This window comes from Suncus etruscus, chromosome 15 (assembly GCF_024139225.1).
Source record: "Suncus etruscus isolate mSunEtr1 chromosome 15, mSunEtr1.pri.cur, whole genome shotgun sequence".
NCBI classification, from domain to species: Eukaryota; Metazoa; Chordata; class Mammalia; order Eulipotyphla; family Soricidae; genus Suncus; species Suncus etruscus.
In genome coordinates, this window is record NC_064862.1 from 6,574,103 (window position 1) to 6,587,028 (window position 12,926).

General features: G+C 41.0%; 1 protein-coding gene and 1 pseudogene across 1 annotated transcript in view; one reads left to right on the forward strand and one right to left on the reverse strand.

Moving 5' to 3' along the window:
• Positions 1-12,926, reverse strand: part of CITED2 (Cbp/p300 interacting transactivator with Glu/Asp rich carboxy-terminal domain 2) — a 1,046,546-nt gene that overhangs the window by 13,799 nt on the left and 1,019,821 nt on the right. The window lies entirely within an intron of this gene.
• Positions 4,830-4,923, forward strand: LOC126031797 (uncharacterized; annotated as a pseudogene).

Consider the following 12,926-nt stretch of genomic DNA (forward strand, 5'->3'; position numbering starts at 1 on the left):
AAGGGAGGGAGAGAGAGGGAGGAAGGAAGGGAGGGAAGGAGGAAGGAAGGAAGAGAGGGAGGGAGAGAGGAAGGGAAGGAGGAAGGAAGGAGGAGAAAGGAGGAAAGAGAGGGAGGGAGGAAGGAAGGGAGAGAGGAAGTATGGGAGGAGGGAGGAAAGAAGGAAGGAAAGAAGGTAGGGAGGGATGGAGGAATAAAGGGAGGAAGGAAGGAGGGAGGGATGAAGGAAAGAAGGAAGGAGGGAGAAGGGAAGGAGGGAGGGAGAAAGGAAGTATGGGAGGGAGGTAAGGAGGAAGGAAGGAGGAAGGGAGGGAAGGAGGGAGGGAGAAAGGGAAGTAAGGAATGAGGGAGGGAGGAAGGAAGGAGGGAAGGAAGGCATGAGGAAAGGAAGGAAGGAGGGAAGAAGGGAGGGAGGGAGAGAGGAGGGAGAGAGGGAGAAGGGGAGGGAAGGTGGTAGTAGTAGTAGTAGTATTGTTGTTGTTGTTGTTGTTGTTGTTGTTGCTGTTGTTTTTGTTCTTGTAGTACTGGTAGTAAAGGAGATTTAAAAAAAAAAGTGACCTGTCAGTGTAGTTTTTATGCCTGGCACAGGCCCTGCCACAGGACTCCAAATGTTTCTTCACCTTTAATCTCTGCTGCATAATTAAATAACTATAATTCAGATTTCCCCCTACCCCACCCCACCCACACACACCCCTGTCTTTTTTATTTTTTTAATTTTGTTACTAGGATTGAATGTCACATATGTAAAGCTTGTGATTTTTTTATGGAGCAATATCATTAGTGCTATACTAGGATATAACCCGTGCATCAAATCTACCTGTCAACAAAACATTGAAAAACATGCTAAAAGACTAAAAGAAAAATAAAAAAGAATTTGAAGAGGCAGAGCAAGAATCAGAATCAGGCCAGTTTACTCTGCTCTCAAAAGAGATGCTAACGAAGCCATGAAGAGTCATGGGTACTTCGGCCAGGCAGCTGAAAGCTGGCAATCTCGGGAGGAGAGGCAGGCCAAAGCCCAGTCCTGCCAAAGCCACACCTGCTGCACCTACCACCCACGACTGCTGCTTTGCCAATGGCCCTGCTTCACCACTCTGCAGAGACACAAATATGACCAAAATTCCAAAATTTCAGCCAGCTATTTGGCTTTCTTGGAGTGACTGTGGGTATACTTCCCCTGCCTGCTTGTGTTTCTGGAATCCCTGATAACTAGGACAAACCCTAGATACTTAACAAATGTCACAATATCAGCAATAGTGCTTGAAATTCTAATTTTAAAGATACTGTCATCCCTGGAGGAACCACTGGATTAAGATGCTAATGTGTATCTGAAGCCATCAAATATTCAGAAATAAAAGTAACAGATGATCAACTAGTGACAAGAGGTTAATCTGGCAATGACTTAACCTTCTGACAATGACAGTACATATGACACCTCATTACATGATATGATAATTATCACAAATTTTCTTGTTGCTGTACTTTTCTTTTTTCTTTCCCCATTTTTTTTTGTTTTTGTTTTTGTTTTTGGGCCATATCCAGCAGCACTCAGTGTTTACTCCTATCGCTATGCTCAAAAATTACTGCTGGCAGGCTCAGGGGACCATATGTGATATCAGGGATTGAATCAGGTCCGCCCTGGGTTGGCTGTGTGCAAGGCAAGCACTCTACCTCTGCGCTATCACTCTGGCCCTATATGCTTTTTTAAAATTATTTTTCCTTTTCCTTTTCTTTTTTCTTCTTTTTAATAATGTCTCTCCCACTTACCTAGAAACAAATGTATTATAGTAAACTGTATCAACTATGTGATATGGTCTTTAAATAAAGCAATTTATTTTTAAAAAGAATCCGATTCAGATATGGTAGATTTTGCTAATATTATCATACTAAAATATATAACTATGATTAATATATAAATAACTCAAGGGAAAAGTTAATAATGCATAAGACCACTAGAGATAGATAATCTGAGAAAACAGTAGCAATTACTAGAGATCAAATGTACTAACAGGAATAAACATCTTTGGCTTCTTAGTAGATTAGTCACAGCTAAAGAAAGTATTTCTGTGCATTAGGATGTATTTCGGGAGGCCCAGATATATGGCTCAAAGAGAGGAACCAAGCTTAGCATGTGGGACTTTGATCTTTGGGACCATATGGTCCCTCACATACTAAATTAAGAATATCCTCCCCCCAAAATAAAGTATATGTTCACAGAACCTTCCAAAATAGAAAGCAAAGAGAAAGAAAAACAAAAGATTGGGAGACAAACTTATAAGAAGAGATCTAAGAATTTTGAAACAACTATAAAAGCTATAATTTATTGAAATGGGAATACTTGGAAGAAAAGAATGTGAGGTGGCAGGGCAGAAAGATAGCATGGAGGTAAGGTGTTTGCCATGTATGCAGAAGGACGGTGGTTCAAATCCTGGCATCCCACATGGTCCCCCGAGCCTGCCAGGAGCGATTTCTGAGTGTAGAGCCAGGAGTAACCCCTGAGCGCTGCCGGGTGTGAACCTCCCCCCCCCAGCCCAAAAAAAATAATGTGAGGTCCAGAGAGAAGTACAGTGGGTAAGGAGCTTACATTGCATGAGGCTGACCTTGGTTTGATCCTCAGCAGTACATATGATCCCTCCACGTTGCCAGGAGTAATTCCTTCGCACTGCTGGGTACGACCTCCCCCGCTCCCACACACAAAGAGAGAATTCCACTTCTTTGAAGAATGCTTTGAAAATGTGAGCTATTTAGTTATGCTTTGGTGGTCTACTTTTACTTCAAAGCACTTAAAAGTCACTTAAAACTGTATGGATTTTTCCTCTTCTTTGTTCTAAAAACACCACCAACCATTTCAGACCTTCTATCAAGACTATATTGATTAGAATGGAGGAAAAAAGACTATATTGATTAGAATGGATATTTTAATTTTCAAAAATAACCCCAGTTTTAGGTCTTAGGATAACTCTATTCTTTTTTTTTTTTTTTTTTTTTTTTTTGGTTTTTGGGTCACACCCGGCAGCACTCCGGCAGCACTCAGGGATTACTCCTGGCTCAGAAATCGCTCCCAGCAGGCTCGGGGGACCATATGGGATGCTGGGATTTGAACCACGTCTTTCAGCATGCAACCTCCATGCTATCTCTCCGGCCCCGAATAACCCTATCCTTATCCTCAGCTCCACATTAAATAAATGTCTATGCCTCTCATATGAGAAAGATGGTACGCAGGTGTTCCTAAAAACACACACTCACTATTTATGTGTCTAATAAAATTTGGTTGCTATTCATTCAACATTTATCAAACAATCAGGGATCAACAAATGAGCCAAGAGCTTGGTATAAAAGGGAATTCATAGTTCGTCTATGCCTAAATAATAGATAACTATCACAATTCTCACCAAAATTAAAGGAGAAGGCAGGCAGGGGGGAAGATTACATTTCCTTTCATAAAATCCAGTTGTTAACATTTCACCTTTATTGTAATTGAGATAGTGTGCCTACAAAGGCCAAATATTCTGTCACAGTGCAGATATACAGAGGAATGATAATTTGACAGTCAAATATGTGTAAACAAAAGTTCACTCATCAAAAACCCAATTTTTCAATTCCTACTGTCAGTCAGTATATAATGGTTCATTTACTATCCCCCAAAATTTACCCAACTTTAATGGCATTTTAAGAATCATTTTAATATGTATACATGTATTTTTGACAAAATGGGGCTCATGTGGAACTGTTTAAAGATGTCTTACAGGTTGTTTAAAGGTGACTCTGTCGGGGCTAATATTGTCCAAATGTCTGGTCATCCACATACATGGAGGTTCATGCCTTGACAGGATGCCAGCTAGGAACTCACATGTCTGATCCTATAGAAACTCGGACTTCCCAACAGCACCATTGAGGGGTTCAAAGAGTGAGTGACCAGAGAACCAGGTGAAAGTCTTTCATGAGCTGCCTTAAAAGCCAAATGATACTTTTAGTATAGACCCAAATCTGTGAGGTTTTGAGGAAAGGGAGCTGTGTGAAAACAATTTGTTGAGTGCGTGACCATGTCACCCCTGCCTTCAGAAAGTAATATCTGCCACAAGCATGAACTGCATCAGCCACAAAGGACTAGATAGCAGGCGCCCCTTGGTGCTTCTTTCAGGTATTTAAACACCCTTTTGAGAACACAGTGTGATCATACTAGGACACACACCCTTGGAGTTAGACAAGACCTGTGTCTTTGATCAGTGAAATGTGGGCGAGAATGACTGCAATTTACTGCAAAACTTACTTATGGTATTAGCCGCATGATTCAGGAATTGTATACTTACAAAGTCACATTTTTTTTTTTTGCTAAAGTATATTCCTAACTCCAAAATCAATACGCTCAGCACCTTCTCGATGGCTAATAGACATCCACTTGCAGAACGCTCAAACCTTTTAGTGGAAAGATGCATGGATTTCCTGCTGAGGCTGAACAAAGCAAAAGTCTGCCTTCTAGTTTAGTTCTCATACTGTAAACATGTCCTTTCCAGTCCACTGAGTGACATCCTCTCCCATTGTTTGTATCTTTAACTAGTGACCTTCTTGTACAGACTTATTCCCAAGATAGCACAGAGGTGTGGTTCATTGTACCTCAGACCAGAATTCACCATTGGGAAACAATATGTAGTTTAGATAAACTTGAGTAAGATGTAAGTTATGGTAATGATCCAGACTTCTATGTTAACGAAACAATAATATATATTACATAAAGAATCTCCATAATAGCCTACCTAAAGGAAGTGATATGTTGATTAATAGATTGATGAAAATATGACCAGAACCTTATAGGAACCTAATTCCGTATTTCCTGTGCTCACTTCGGCAGCACATATACTGAAATTGGAACGATACAGAGAAGATTAGCATGGCCTCTGTGCAAGGATGACACGCCAATCCCGTATTTCCTATAGAAGCAGCAAGTCAGTGTTTACTAATTGAGGGAACTTGCAAAAGAAAACAACCCAAGTAAGAATTATGTGGAAGTGCTTGCACACTGTTACAATCACAGGTGCTATAGAACCTGAAATATCTTCTTCACAATGTCACATGGATTCTTTTTTTGGGGGGGGGGTTGGGGCCACACCCGTTTGATGCTCAGGGGTTACTCCTTGCTAAGCACTGAGAAATTGCCCCCTGGCTAGGGGGACCATATGGGACGCTGAGGGATAGAACCGCGGTCCTTCCTTGGCTAGCGCTTGCAAGGACAACTTACCTCTAGCATGGATTCTAATGACTAAAACTGATGGAGCAGGAGCCAGAAAAACAGTTCAATGGAAAATAAGTATTCCACATGGAAGGGGGTGTTTGGTCCCCAGTACTGTATGTTCCCTCTAGCACAGCTAGCTGGAATCCCCCAAGCACATATCTGGGAATAGCCCCTGAGTACAACCAGGTGAGTCCCAGAAAACCAACAGGCCAAAAAAAAGCACACACAATAAACTGACATATGGCAAAACATAAAACGGTATTCTATGTTCATGGGAAGAATGATTACAGTCAAAGGATCCATAGTATAATACACAGTGGTACAAGTGGCACCACTGATGTGATAAAAAGAACAAAAGCAAATAGCACAGTGGGTTGGGCATTTGTCTTGCATGCAACTGACACAGGTTTGACCCCCAGCATCCCAAATGGTCTTCTGAGCCTGCCAGCAGTTATTTCTGAGCTCAGAACCAGGAGTAACCCCTGAGCATCACTGAGTGTGATCCCAAAACCATAAAAAATATGAACTAGGGGCCGGGCGGTGGCGCTAAAGGTAAGGTGCCTGCTTTGCCTGCACTAGCCTTGGACGGACCGCGGTTCGATCCCCCGGTGTCCCATATGGTCCCCCAAGCCAGGAGCAACTTCTGAGCACATAGCCAGGAGTAAACCCTGAGCGTTACCGGGTGTGACCCAAAAACCAAAAAAAAAAAAAAATATGAACTAACAGAAAGAATTGTGTTACCATAATCAGAAAAAAAAACTAGATTATTTTGACCCAGGCATATTATTTGAATTTTATTAAGCTTGTTTGAACTAAAATCCCATTATTTTCAAATAAGTCATGATCTCTCTCTCCTTCTGTTGTTTGTCGTAACCATTGTAAAAATATATAATTTAGCCTAGTCACTTGCTGTTATCTCATTGTACATTTCACACCCTATAAAATGAATGCCTTCAAATTTAACCTCAGTTTTTCTACAACAAAATGTCCTCCTTCCCCAATGTTGCATTATTATTAATTATAAAATCATAGTGGTTGCATGGATGGATAGTGAGGGCCTTTCTCACCAGGCCCAGCGCCAGTAGCCCCCTTAGGCTCTCAGGTCTGTGGGTCAGGATAAACAGCAAGGAAATGATCCACAAGGCAGTCAGATGAAGTTTCAGAAGATATCCAGCTTATATTATAAGGCCCTGACCTACCAGTGTGCATATTCCCTCACATGGCCTTAAAACTAAGCCAGCCTCTTCCTGCTCCTGCATCCATCCAGTCTCTCCCTCTCCTACTGCCTGTGTCTCCCTCATCACCCCTTGCATCCCTCTCTACCACTCACCCCTCCCCACCCTAATTACCTAACCACAGACACCTCACAGCAGTGGAAGGGTCTCAATACCCAGATAAGATAGGCAGAAAGTTGGAGGAGGGGGTGACACCCCAAGGCACTAATACTTGTAAAAAACATCTTGCAGGATAACAGAAAGCAGACTTCTTAAGTAGCAATGTAAATTATTTCCTTTCTTCCACATCAAAAAATTAAATCTCTAGTAAAGTAAAATTGTGAACACAACTTTTGCAAAGTCACCTAAGGAACTGGTCACATCTGGTACATGGGTAAAAATTAATAAAGTTATTTTTAAAATAAGTCAAATTTGGGGGGGCCGGGACGGTGGCGCTAAAGGTAAGGTGCATGCCTTCCCTGCGCTAGCCTTGGACGAAACCGCGGTTCGATTCCCCCCGGTGTCCCATATGGTCCCCCCGAGCCAGGAGCAACTTCTGAGCGCATAGCCAGGAGTAACCCTGAGCGTAACCGGGTGTGGGCCCAAAAAAAAACCAAAAAAAAAAAAATTAAGTCAAATTTATTATTTAGTCTTGACTAAATAATTTAGAACTAGTGCTGCATAATAATAAATGTGATATAAACACTATAAGTGTCATGTATCTGCGATGCAAAGCCACAGCATATTTGTTCAGGCAGGAATAAAGAGGCAAGGTCTGCTTCAAAAAGCACAGAGCCCTACAAAGCAGCATTACTCACAGTGAAAAGGGAAAGAAAGGACTGAAGCATGGATGAACCCATAGCACTGAAAAAAAGTCCAATATAAAAACACACATTCTACAAGATTTCAAATATCTGAAACATACGGAGGGAGTGATAGAATGTTCTGGAACTAGTAGAGGTGATTGTTATACTATCCCATGAAAGTACTAAAAAGCACTAAAGTACCTTTGTAATGCTGGACTTTATGTTATGTGAATTATACCCTCAAAAAAAAATATATAGGGTCAAGGGGGCAGCGTAAGGCATCTGCCTTGGGGGACACTAGCCTAGGACGGACCTCGGTTGATCCCCTGGTGTCCCCCCAGCCCAGAGCAATTTCTGAACGCATAGCCAGGAGTAAAACCCTGAGCATCACCCGGTGTGGCAGAAAAACTAAAAAAAAAAAAAAACAAAACAAAACAAAAAACCTGACTGACTAAATGAATTCAGTACATGCTTTGCAGGGCTGGAGGAGAACTGGGTTTGAGCTCTATTAGAGCATGGCCCTGAGCACCATCTGGATCCCCGAGCATAAAGACCATGAGTAGCTCAGTACTACAACAGCAACCAACGCCAAAATATTTAAACAAGCAAACTTCAAAACACTGTGGCCAGAGAGAAAGTACAATCGAGTGCTTGCCTTCTATGCTGCCACTCAGGTTCAATCCTGGTGTCCCATGAGGTCCCCCAAAGCCACCAGAACTTGAAGTAACGCCCTGAGCACCCAGAGTATGGCCCCAAACCAAACAAAATAACAATAACAAAACAATAGATAAATGCTTACACATACTAATAAAATGTAAGTTAAGTGAGAAAAATAAAAACAGTCTAAAATAGTTTCTTTTAGGATTTTTATGCCAGATATAAATTCTGAAACAAGATTGGCCGTGGTTGAAGTTTAGTAATGGCATAGTGGTTCGTTATTTTATTGTATTATTCTTTTGTGTTTGAACTTTTCATAATAAAACACTAAACAAAACAGCCCCCCCCCCAAAATAAAAAAAGTGCATGTTAATGCAGCCACTTAATATAACCTGAAGTTTCCTTAAAGGGTGAAAAATAATGTAGTTGCCATTTTATGTTTCCTTTTTGTGGGGCTCACCCTGATCTGTCAGGAATCTGCCATTTCCAACTAGCATTCCTACTCTGAAAGAGAAATGAAAACAGGAGAAGCTATAGAGACTTGACATGAATGATAACAGAAGCATTATTCAAATAGACAAAAGTTTGGAACAACTAAAATATCTTTGTTTTATTTTTTAATAAATAATTTTTTATTTAAGCACCATGGTCACAAACCATGCTGGGAAATCGGTTCAGCCTGTAAAATGCACACACACACCACCCCTTGCACCAGTGCAACTTTCCGACATCGATTGTCCCACGCATTACCCTCCTCCACCCCCATCCCCCCAGGCCTGTCATCGAGATAAGCATTGTAGTGTCTCTCTTTATCAGTTGTCATGGTAGCTGATAGTGTAGTTATTTCTCTAACTGAAATTACCACTCTGTAATAAGTTTCTTATCATGGTTGTCCTTCCAGCCCCCGTCTCTAACTCTGAGTAATATTATTTATTACTGTCTTATTTTTCTTGAATCCCACATTTTTGTGAAACTATTCTGTGCTTATCTCTCCCCCTCTGACTTATTTCACTCAACATAATAGTCTTCAAATCCATCCATGTGTAAACAAAATTCATGACTTCATTTCTTCTAACAGCTGCATAATATTCTATTGTATAGATGTGCCACAGTTTCTTTAGCCACTCATCTGTTGTTAGGCAACTGAGTTGTTTACAAATTTTGGCTATTGTAAATAGTGCTGCTATGAACATAGGAGTGCAGAGGAAATTATTGTATTGTGTTTTTGTAGTCCTAGGGTATATCCCTAGGAGTGGTATTGTTGGATCATATGGGAGCTTGATATCCAGGCTTTGTTTGTTTGTTTTGTTGTTGTTTTGTTTTTTTGTTTTTGGGTCACATCCGGCAGTGCTCAGGGGTTACTCCTGGAGTCAAGCTCAGAAATTGCTCCTGGCAAGGCTCGGGGGACAACATGGGATGCCTGGATTTGATCCCATGACCTTCAGCATGAAAAGGCAAACACCTTACCTCCATGCTCTCTCTCCAGCCCCGATATCCAGTTTTTCATGGAATATATATATATATTTTGTTTTTCAAAAAGGCTGGACTAGACTGCATTCCCACCAGCAAAGAGTGAGAGTTCCTTTCTCCCCACATCCAGACCAGCAATGGTTGTTCTTGTTCTTTGTGATGTTTGCCAATCTCTGTGGCATGAGATGATATCTCATTGTTGTTTTGATTTGCATCTCCCTGATGATTAGTGATGTGGAACATTTTTTCATGGGCCTTTTAGCCATCTGTATTTCTCCTTTGAGGAAATGTTTGTTCATTTCTTCTCCCCATTTTTTTGATGGATTAGAATTTTTTCTTGTTAAGCTCTGTCAGTACCTTGTATGTCTTGGATATTAGCCCCTTATCTGATGTGTGTTGTATAGTTTCTCTCATTCTGTGGGTGACCTTTTTACTCTAGTCACTGTTTCTTTTGAACTGCAGAAGCTTCTCAATTTAATGTACTCCCATTTGTTTATCTCTGCTTCTACTTGTTGGACAGTGGTGTTTCCTTCTTCAAGATGCCTTTAATTTCAATGTCATGCTCATGGGTAGAGAGGATTAACATCATCAAAATGGCAATACTCCCCACAGCATTGTACAGATTCAATTTCTCTAAGGATACCCATGACATTTTTCAAAGAAGTGAATCAAACACGCCTGAAATTCATCTGGAACAATAAACACCCAAAAATAGCTAAAGCAGCCTGAGGAAAAGAAAATGGAAGGCATCACTTTCCCCATCTACAAAGCAATAATTATTAAAACTGCATGGTATTGGAATAAAGACAAACCCTCATATTAACGGAATAGACTTGAATATTCAGAGAATGGCTCTCAGACATACAATCAATTAATCTTTGATTAATCTTTGATAAAGGAGCATCTGGAACAATAAACACCCAAAAATAGCTAAAGCAGCCTGAGGAAAAGAAAATGGAAGGCATCACTTTCCCCATCTACAAAGCAATAATTATTAAAACTGCATGGTATTGGAATAAAGACAAACCCTCATATTAACGGAATAGACTTGAATATTCAGAGAATGGCTCTCAGACATACAATCAATTAATCTTTGATTAATCTTTGATAAAGGAGCAAGGAATGCAAAATGTAAAAAGAAAAACCTCTTCAAGAAGTGGTGTTGGATGGAGCCAGAGAGATAGCATGGAGGTAGTGTGTTTGTTTGCTTTGCATGCAGAAGGATGGTGGTTCAAATCCCAGCATCCCATATGGTCCCCCAAGTCTGCCAGGAGCGATTTTTGAGCTTAGAGCCAGGAGTAGTAACCCCTGAGTGCTACCGGTTGTGACCCAAAAACAAAACAAAACAGAACAGAACAAAACAAAAATAGTGGTGTTGGGACAACCAATCAGCCCCATGCAAAAAAGCATACCCAGGTCTCTATCTAACACCTTGCACAAAGGTCAAATGAAGATGGATTAAAGACCTTGACATCGGGCGGGAGAGATAGCACAGCGGCGTTTGCCTTGCAAGCAGCTGATCCAGGACCAAAGGTGGTTGGTTCGAATCCCTGTGTCCCATATGGTCCCCCGTGCCTGCCAGGAGCTATTTCTGAGCAGACAGCCAGGAGTAACCCCTGAGCACCGCTGGGTGTGACCCAAAAACTAAAAAAAAAAAAAAAAAAAAAAAAAAGGACCTTGACATCAGACCTGAAACTATAAAGTATATAAAAGAAAATGTAGGCAAAACACTCCATGACATCAGATATCTTTTAACTTACGAGTGGGTAAAGTATTTATAAATGATGTATTTTCATCTATAACAAAGAACCAACACATTCTATGGCATGGATAAAAACATACTGAAACCTTAAAAACATATTGCTAAGTGAAAAAAATGAGCCAGAAAGGATTGTATTTTATATGCAAACTCTTCCCAATTCCTGTGTTGAAACTCACCAGCCCAGTAAGATGGTATCTGGAGACTCTAGTGATTAGAGAATGAGTTCAGAACTCTCTTAAGTGCAGTCAATGCCCTTCTGAAAGGAGGACTAACTAAGCAGAAGACCAAAGAGATAGTTCAATGGACAGAGTGCATGCTTTGTATATAGGAAGTCTGGGTTCTAACCCTAGCACCACCAAGTTCTAACTAGCACCCCAAGCATGGCCTGGAATGAATGCTAAGAGCCAAAGCCTGGAGCAACAGTGGCAACAATGTAGCTCAAAGAAACAATAAATAAATAAATAAATAAATAAATAAATAAATAAATAAATAAATATGTGGAACCAAAGAAGCACATGCTTAGCTTATAGCAGATGCAGGATTCATGTGTTCCTTAGAGGAATCAGCCTGGTCAGATTGGGAAGAACCAAACACTGACTTTGAAAACAGGTGATATTTATGCCAAGGACCCAGTTGAATCTAAGGACTGGATCCAGAACAAAGGTGAGAGCTCAGTTTTATAGAGTATCTGATGGGGGATGTGGCATTTACAGGTAACAGGCAGGAGAGTGCGGAGAGATATAATTCCTATTCCTTAGTCACATAGTATATTATTAGTCACAAAGTCGTGTTAGCACCACTTCAAGGACACTTGCAGCCCATCCTCAAGGACCATGCAGGGAAGTACTTTGAGGTTGTCGGGCGCATACCCCACAGTTGCAGTCTGTTTACGAGAACAGTTCATTTCTCTGGCTGCTCATCTGTTCACAAGGGAAAAGGGCCTTTTCCCTCAGCCTAAGCCTGGCATTGCATGGTTCCCCAGGACTGAGCCTAGAGTAGCCCCTGAGTACCAGGTGTGACCGCCAAACTAAAGAGTTAAAAATTAATAATAAAATAAAAGAAACCCGAAAAACAGTTTTTTGTCCCTTTTGCCCTCTAAGGATCAGATCTGTTACCTGGAGTCATAATTTTGCTGGCAGGGACTGGAGAAATAGAACAGTGGTAGGGCAATTGCCTTGCATGCAGCTGACCCAGGAGGGACCTGGTTTGATTCTCGGCATCAAACCTCAGTCTACCAGGAGTGATTTCTGAGTGCAGAGCCAGGAGTAACTCCTGAGAGTCTCTGGGTGTGGCCCAGAAAGCAGCCAATCAATGAATGAATCAATAAATAAAAAATGTTTAAAAAATGATTTTGCTGGCATCCTGATCTCCTACATCTTCTAGATCTGAGAGAACTAAATTTCTGTTGTTTATAAGTTTGCCTTTGGTGGTTTGTTACAGCAGCTTCCATGTACTGAAGTAATCAATATGATCCCATTTAAATGAAGTGCAGAACCCACAAACCTCAGAGACAGAGGCTGCCTTAGGCTGAGGGATGTGAGACATTGAGGGGTGATAGCTAAAGGCTGTGGGCTTGGGGAAAGGATTGGGCTGCGGAGGGAAAATGACAATGAGGTTCTAAAACTGTGATAGTGATGACTGCGCAGCTGTAAATATACTAAGCCCCACCAAAGGGTACATTTCAAATGGGAGAATCATTTGGCATAGAAATCATCCTTAAGAAACCTTTTAGAGGAGGTAAAGAACAATTCATCAACAATTCAGCACAAGTCTGGTTGCCGTCCTCCTTCT